This window comes from Mus pahari, chromosome 5, assembly GCF_900095145.1.
Source record: "Mus pahari chromosome 5, PAHARI_EIJ_v1.1, whole genome shotgun sequence".
Taxonomy (NCBI): Eukaryota; Metazoa; Chordata; class Mammalia; order Rodentia; family Muridae; genus Mus; species Mus pahari.
The window spans coordinates 70,271,352-70,279,107 of record NC_034594.1 but is presented as its reverse complement, the minus strand read 5'-3'; the positions used below and the strand labels follow the sequence as shown (position 1 = coordinate 70,279,107).

At 45.7% G+C, this 7,756-nt stretch overlaps 1 protein-coding gene across 1 annotated transcript in view; it reads right to left on the bottom strand.

Annotated features, from left to right (window-relative positions):
• Gpr35 (G protein-coupled receptor 35) overlaps positions 1 to 7,485 on the bottom strand; it is a 24,374-nt gene extending 16,889 nt beyond the window's left edge. Inside the window, exon 1 of the mRNA XM_029539020.1 lies at positions 7,421 to 7,485. The gene's annotated coding sequence lies outside the window, so the exon portion shown is untranslated. The remainder of the gene's footprint in view (positions 1 to 7,420) is intronic.
• Positions 7,486 to 7,756: the final 271 nt, after the last annotated feature.

Sequence of the window (7,756 nt, the reverse complement as noted above, 5' to 3'; positions counted from 1 at the left end):
CCAACCAACCAACCAACCAACCAACCAACCAACCAACCAACCAACCAACCAACCAGCCAACCAACCAACCAAACAACCAGCCAACCAACCAGCCAACCAAACAAACAAACAACCAGCCAGCCAGCCAGCCACCCATCCAGCCAAACAAACAAACAAACAACCAGCCAACCAAACAAATAAACAACCAGCCAACCAACCAACCAAACAAACAAATAAACAACCAGCCAACCAACCAGCCAACCAAACAACCAACCAACCAGCCAACCAGCCAACCAACCAACCAGCCAGCCAGCCAGCCAGCCAGCCAGCAGCCAGCCAAACAAACAAATAAATAAACAACCAGCCAACCAACCAAACAAATAAACAACCAGCCAACCAACCAGCCAACCAAACAACCAACCAGCCAGCCAGCCAGCCAACCCCTGCCTAGAGTTAACCAAGGAAATCACTTCTCTGAGGACAGGCTGGGCTGCCATCAGGGCAGTGTGGCTGCTTTGAGCCCTTCATGGATGCTCTGAGGAAACGCCAGTTGCAAACATCACTGTAACCATGGCTTCTGCTCTGGGGGACTTGCTCCAATCCTGACCACTTCAGCAGCCAGGGATTACTCTAGGTGACCATACTTTGGCCATAAAAAACGTTGGTTGGTGTCTCAGTGACTCTGCTCGTCTTTCCACTGGAGGAGCTCAGAGAGAACTTCCTTCCTTGTTTGTTCCTGATTGGCAGACATTCAAGGCTTATGACTGGTACATATGTAGGGTGGTGATGGTGGGTGTGAAGGCTGTAATATAAACAAACACACCCCTTTTCTGGCTAGATTATACACCACTGTTGCTGCTTTCACTGGAGTCTGTCCTGGAGACTTCTCTTTCATTTACCAACCCCTGGTGTTATGATACGAAGCCACGATAAAGGTTTTTCCAAATGGTCTCTTGCCTACTTGTTGTGGTAGAGCAGGCTGGGCTGGTTGTATAAAAAGCAGACAAAACCTCATCTTTATTCTCAGGTCCATTTCCTCAACTTCCTCATTGCTGAACTGTGATTGCATCCTGTGCCCACTGAAGCATCAGTCCTTAGGGGCCCCGTGGACTCCCGAGTCACCCGCCCTCAGTGCACGCCTGGTAGGAAGTACCTTGCTTCTCCTGCAATGGCATCCAGCAAAGTTAATATGGCCTCACTTTGGAGGCTTTTGATAACTATTTTAGTGAAACTCTGGATAATACAAACAAACCTGCTTACCCACCAGAAAACTTATGTCTAGAACTTAAAATGATCTTGAAGGTTCTCTTGTACATTGCCCTGAAACTCTCTGGTACCCACACTACACAAAACCACTTCCTTGTGGCAGCCATGACACACATGTCACCTTGTCTTCTCCTACTCTGACCTGTCCTCTCACACTCCTTCTTGTGAGCCACATCTTGGTCCTGACCCTCTCCTTGTCGTAGCAGATTCTCTCGCTCCTATTGATCCCACCATTACCCATGCTTCTGACCCCAAACTGCCACCAGCCTGGACTCTGGCTTGAGCTGGGCCATGCAGGAGTCTGCCTAACAGGTGTCTTCTGTCAGATGCCTCCAAAGTACTTTACAATCAGATTCTGTCTAGATGAGCTCCTCATCTACCCCTCTTATCACCCCAAATGCCAATTTCCCCTAAAATTTGCCAACTCAGAGTGACCTCTCTACTGCCTACACCAGATACGAGAGTCTGCTTCTTCTTCATCCTTCCTTACCTCTCCCCTCCTTCTAAGTAATCATCAATAAATTAAATACATATGTGATAAGTCCTGCACTAATCACTGAAAGTAAAACAAAAATCTAAGATGAGCTGATATAGGAGATAAATGGAACAGAAAACAAGGGAACAGCTACCCAAGGGGGGGGCAGGGCACAGGGGGTAGATGAGATAAACAGAAAACAAAGATGGTCACTTCAAACTAAATAATATCAGCAATTACATAAACGTAGTCTCATATAAAAACTCCAATTAAAAAGCAAAGACAGCTGGGCATGGTGGCACATGCCTTTAATCCCAGCACCCAGGAGGCAGAGGCAGGAGGATTTCTGAGTTCGAGGCCAGCCTGGTCTACAGAGTGAGTTCCAGGACAGCCAGGGCTATACAGAGAAACCCTGTCTCGAAAAAAAAAAAAAAAAAAGCAAAGACAAGCAGAGGAGATAGCTCAGCTCAGCAGGTAAGAACATTTGCCGTGAAAGTTGGATGGTCTGGGCTCTATCCTGGAGCTCATGGGAGAAGCCGAATGCACTGGCAGGCATCAGTGGTTCTAGCACTTCCGTGGGAGACAGAAGGTGGAGACAGAAGAATACCCAGAAGCTCATCATGGGCCAGCAAGCCTGCAGCGTGCAATGAAGGAACATGAGGGATCTCCCTCAGAAAAGGGTGAGACACAGCACTGACTCCTGACGGTGGCCCTCTAACACATGTGCGTGGCACATGCTTACCTGCACACATACGAATACAAATAAAATAAAAGCAAAGATTATTACAGTAAATTTTAAACCAGGAAGTAACATTATGCTGGCCATGTGATACTCACTTTAAACACAAAGAAAAGTTAAGAGTAAAACAAAAAACAATATAAAACAGTAAAGAAGTTGTAAAATTTGAGCATGAATTGTAAGAAATCTTGCTTGGGTGTATTAGTGTCAAACAGACTGGCACTAAGTTCTAACATCTTTCACAGGAACTCAGAACAGGCAACCAAAAGTTAGTCAGGACATGTTACACTGGATCATTCCTGAATGGAATTTATAGGACACCACATATATTAATAGCGGGACAAGGATTACTTCTAATACTGTCTTAGTCAGGGTTTTTATTCCTGGACAAAACATCATGACCAAGAAGCAAGTTGGGTTGAAGGGTTTATTCAGCTTACAGTTCTACATTGCTGTTCATCACTAAAGGAAGCCAGGACTGGAACTCAACCAGATCAGGAAGCAGGAGCTGATTCAGAGGCCATAGAGGGATGTTACTTACTGGCTTGCTTCCCCTGGTTTGCTCAGATTGCTCTCTTATAGAACCCAATACTACCAGCCCAGAGATGGTACCACTCACAAGGGACACTCCTCCCTTGATTACTAATTGAGACAATGCCTTATAGCTGGATCTCATGAAGGCCCTTCCTCAACTGAAGCTCCTTTCTCTGTGATAACTCCAGCCTGTGTCAATTTGACACATAAAACCAGCCAGTACAAATACATATAGAATATTCTCAAAGCAGGCAACATGTCAGGCTGTAATCTTTATTAAAATGCTTTAAGTCTGGTACTGTGGTATATATATCTGTAATCCTCCACACTCAGGAAGCTGAGGCAAAAAGATCAGCAGTTCAAAGTCAGCCTGGGCAACATACAAGAGCTTGTCTCAAAAAACTAAAGCAAAAACACTGAAAAGGGGTTGGTGAAATGGTTCGGGGGTTAGGACCACACATGTTCCTTCGGGGGACTCGAGTTCAGTTCCTATGTTGTGTGGCTTATAACCACCAGTTCCAGAGGGACCCAATATCCTGGCCTCCTTGGGGACCCAAAGCCATGCATTCACACACATACACACACACACACATACACACACACACACACACACACACACACAGGTTTTTTAAAGCCTTTAAGTTTATATAGAGTATGTTCTCAAATATTATCAAAACTTAACTAGAAATCAATAACAAAGAGCTATGACATCTAAAGAAAGCCCAAAAAGCTGGATGTGGTGGCACATGTTTGCTATCCCAGTACATGTGAGGCTGAGGCAGGGGGATGGCTATATGTCCAAGACTAACCTGAACTCCATAGTAAGACTGTGTCTCAAAAAAACCAAAATATATCTATTTTTAAAAGCTTAACTTGAAATGCTCCCAAAACACCACATTTAGAAACAACCCACAGATCAATGATGACTGGAAGAGCCATAGAACGCATTTGAGTCTGAATGACAATGAGAATGGAAGTTATCAATACTTAGGGAGAAGTAAGCTGTGCTTACAGGGAAATTTGTGTTTTCCATGTTTATTTCAGGAGCTGAGAATTCACTTTAGGGGCTGGAAAAACAACAAACTAACCCAAACAAACAAAAGAAAGGAAAAAATGAAAGAAAAAAATGGTAATTTAATGTGTCAGAACAAAATGTTACCAAGAAAATAGTTTTATTTCTAAGCTGGAGTTACAGACAGTTGTGAGCTACCATGTTAGCCCAAGGAATTGAACCCAGGTCCTTTGGATGAACAGAGAGTGTTCTTCACCACTGAGCCTTCCCTTCAACACAAGAAAGTAGGTTCTAAAAGCTGTTGCAACCTGGGCCTAGTAGTGAAGGCCTGCAACCTCAGCTTGCTGGGGCCTTAAGGAGGAAAGTCATGAGTTCAAAGCTGCTCTGGCCTGTGGCACTAGATTTCAGTGGTAGCCTAGACTTAGTGAGATCTTGGGCAGGGTGTGTGTGTGGGGGGGGGGGTTATTCGTAAAGGTAAACAGAACTGGCAATCTTCTGAATAGATTGCTCAAAGCAAAAGAGGTAGAAATCACTAATACAAGAGATGAAAGAAATGGGGCTTCCACCATTAGGATTAAAAGGTTATTAATAGCTTTAACCAAATACATTTGATGACTTTGATAAAATGGATGAATTTATTAAAAGTCACCCCTTGCCAAAGTTAGTATCAAAAACACAAAACAGAATCACTTACATCCATTAAAGTTCTTGAGTTCATAATTTAAAACAATTCTATAAAGGAAACAGCCCACCTTGATTGATAGTATTCCTGGTGAGGTCCATCTGCACTCAAGGATAAAGTGAACTGAACCTACTACTACTGAAGCTACTTTTAGAATCTCTCAAAGAAACAGACCAGAGGGCATCCTGTAAGGCAGGCAGTGTCCTCTCACCGGAACTGCACACAAAGGTGTTAAGACCGGAGTCACACATGAATACAACCATGAAAACCATCCCCAAACCTCAGCGATTAAACTCAACAATATGCAGGCTGATGGCATGCCATCAAACAGTACTCCGGGAGTGTAAGGCTAGTTTTATCATTACCTGCCAGAGAATTCATCTCACAATAGGAAAAAATGAAATTCATATAATTTATGTAATCCCCTCAGTAAGTACAGATATATTTATAATTGACAAAATACCCTGTTCTGGTAGACAAAACTCGTAGAGGTCTGAGGCTGGAAGAACCGTCCGCACACATGAGAAAGAACACTCACAGGAAACTCACAGAGGCAGGGAGAGGCTAAAACTTTTCCTCTGTACTCAGAAACAGAGTGGCTCTTGCCACTGCTATCAAACTGGCACTGGGGGGCCCAGCCAGAGAACATAAGGGTGGGAGAGGGCGGCGCTGAAAAAGGGAAACAGCTTTGTCACCTAGGGTTGAAACATGCGTATACAGAGGCTGTATTTACCAGGGGGAAAAAAAGGAAAAGAAACTTAAAACTAGCAGGCAAATTAGAAAACTATAGGATACTGTAGTAGCAGGCTAAACAATGTATCTCTGTAAACAATATATCACTGTAAACAATGTATTACTGTAAACAATGTATTACTGTAAACAATGTATCACTGTAAACAATGTATCACTGTAAACAATGTATCTCTGCAAACAATGTATCACTGTAAACAATGTATCACTGTGAACAATGTATCACTGTAAACAATGTATCTCTGTAAACAATGTATCACTGTAAACAATGTATCACTGTAAACAATGTATCTCTGTAAACAATGTATCTCTGTAAACAATGTATCACTGTAAACAATGTATCAATGTACAACAATGTATCACTGTAAACAATGTATCTCTGTAAACAATGTATCGATGTACAACAATTAGAAGCTTAAACTAGAGGACCACTTAGGGACACTGAAACACTTAGGAATAAGTGTGTAGCCTGTGCTCGGAAGAAATCAAGACAGCCCTAGACAGACAGGAGAGGAAGATACTGCTTCTCTTGAGGCTAACCCTGAGGGGGATGCAGTGCAACATGGGACAGCAAATCTCACTGGCTTCCTGGCTGCACTAGATCATGGCCTACCACTCAACATAGGCAACCACCCACATTACTACTCAGCCTTCTAGAGGTCAAGACTTTAACCAAAGAGAACTCACACACAGCCCTATGGGCAACTCTCTATTACCCATGATGTTAATATTCAAATCCTTACGTCCCATAAGGGCTTTGCCTCCAGCCTTATGTGGGGGTTGTTCTCCAAGTTCTCTCCCCACTCCTCAGGAGCATGTCTGAGGATGCTAGCCCATGCTCTGTCCCAGCTGATCTACCACCACACTATATGTTCATCTGCCATCTCACTGTCTGGATGCTGAGGCTACCTGTGTCTAGACGGTCCTCCCTAAAGGATCACAGGCTCCAAGGTGGGGGTGCTGGAATCGAAGGCACTGGAATGGGCAGTGTGCCTGCCACCAACCTAGACACTCTAGTGTCTTCAGGATGAAGTAAGGTTGGGAGATGAAGACACGGTGTGAAAGTTAGGTGGGCTTCCAGCTCAGTATCCTCACTGGGCCTGGAGCATGAGGGGCAAGCCCAGCTCAATTAGGATTCAATCATAGGTTCAAACACAGGTGTCCTGACATGACACCTTCCCAGGCCTTGGGCATCCACAAAGCACAACCACTGGCCCCTGGCTCAGAAGCCTTCACCCTAGCAAAGCTAGGCATGCCTTTCTGGCAGGTGTACTGGCCAGCTGCAAAGGAGCAAGTATCCCAGGAGCTGAAAGTAAGCCTACTCTGAGCTGTGGTCTGGGTGGGGGAACTGCACACATTCTTGACAGAGCCTCATACCTGTGTCCCCTGAGACAAAGGGCCAACAGGCCCAGACTCAAGGCAGCATTATATGGGTGCTGTTTGAGGACAAAAGGATGGCTGGGGGTTCAGCACCAAGTGGATGACTCAAACTTCTGCAGGCGAAGTTTGAGCTCCCACTCAGGATGTCATGCAGAAAATGCTCCCAGCCAGCAAGGTCACCCTGCCCGCCCTACCAAAGCAGAAAAGGCCCTCTGAGAGAACAACTCCACCCAGGGCTTCGTGGTGGGCCCGGAGGCTGCAGTGTGTTTCCAAGAAAAAGGTGATTCTTCCAGGCAAAGCTGGCTTACATTTGGCAAGTATCAGAGGGTCAAAAGAAGCCAGGGAGGCATACCTAGGGAGTTCTGCATGTTAGTAAGGCATGCTTATGGGTGGGAGGAGTGAGAGGGAAGAAAGAAAGCAGAGCAGATAGGGGAAGGGAGGGCAGGGAGAGGGGGTCAGGAGAGTGCAATGGCAGAGCATGTGGGCTACTGGCTGACCTGATGCTCGCCAAGGCTCGAGCAACCCAGCCCATCCTGTTTCGCCTCCTATCCCATGCTGCCCTTCCATGACCACGTGCTCTCAAGGCCAGGACTCCATACTCACCCTAGAGGCTCTGGACCCTCCAGGTCCACTGAGCTCAGGAGGAAGGAGAGGTGAGAAAAGTCAGAGAAGGGCGGCCAAGACTGGGCAGCACACAGCCTCGGGAAGCTTTTACCCACTACCCTGGAACAGGAAGTAGTGCTGGGAAGGGGCTGGGCTAGTAGAGGGGCCAAAGTCTCCTAGTAAGGAGACATTGTCACACAAACACACCCAACCTGCCCTTCTGGATCTGCCCGGTCTGCCTTCAGCCCTTCCCTGCCACCAAAGATAGTCTGCTCAGCAGGCAGGTTGCCGCTCTGGAAGTGGAAGACAAGTCCTGTTGAGGAGCCTCAGCTCTTC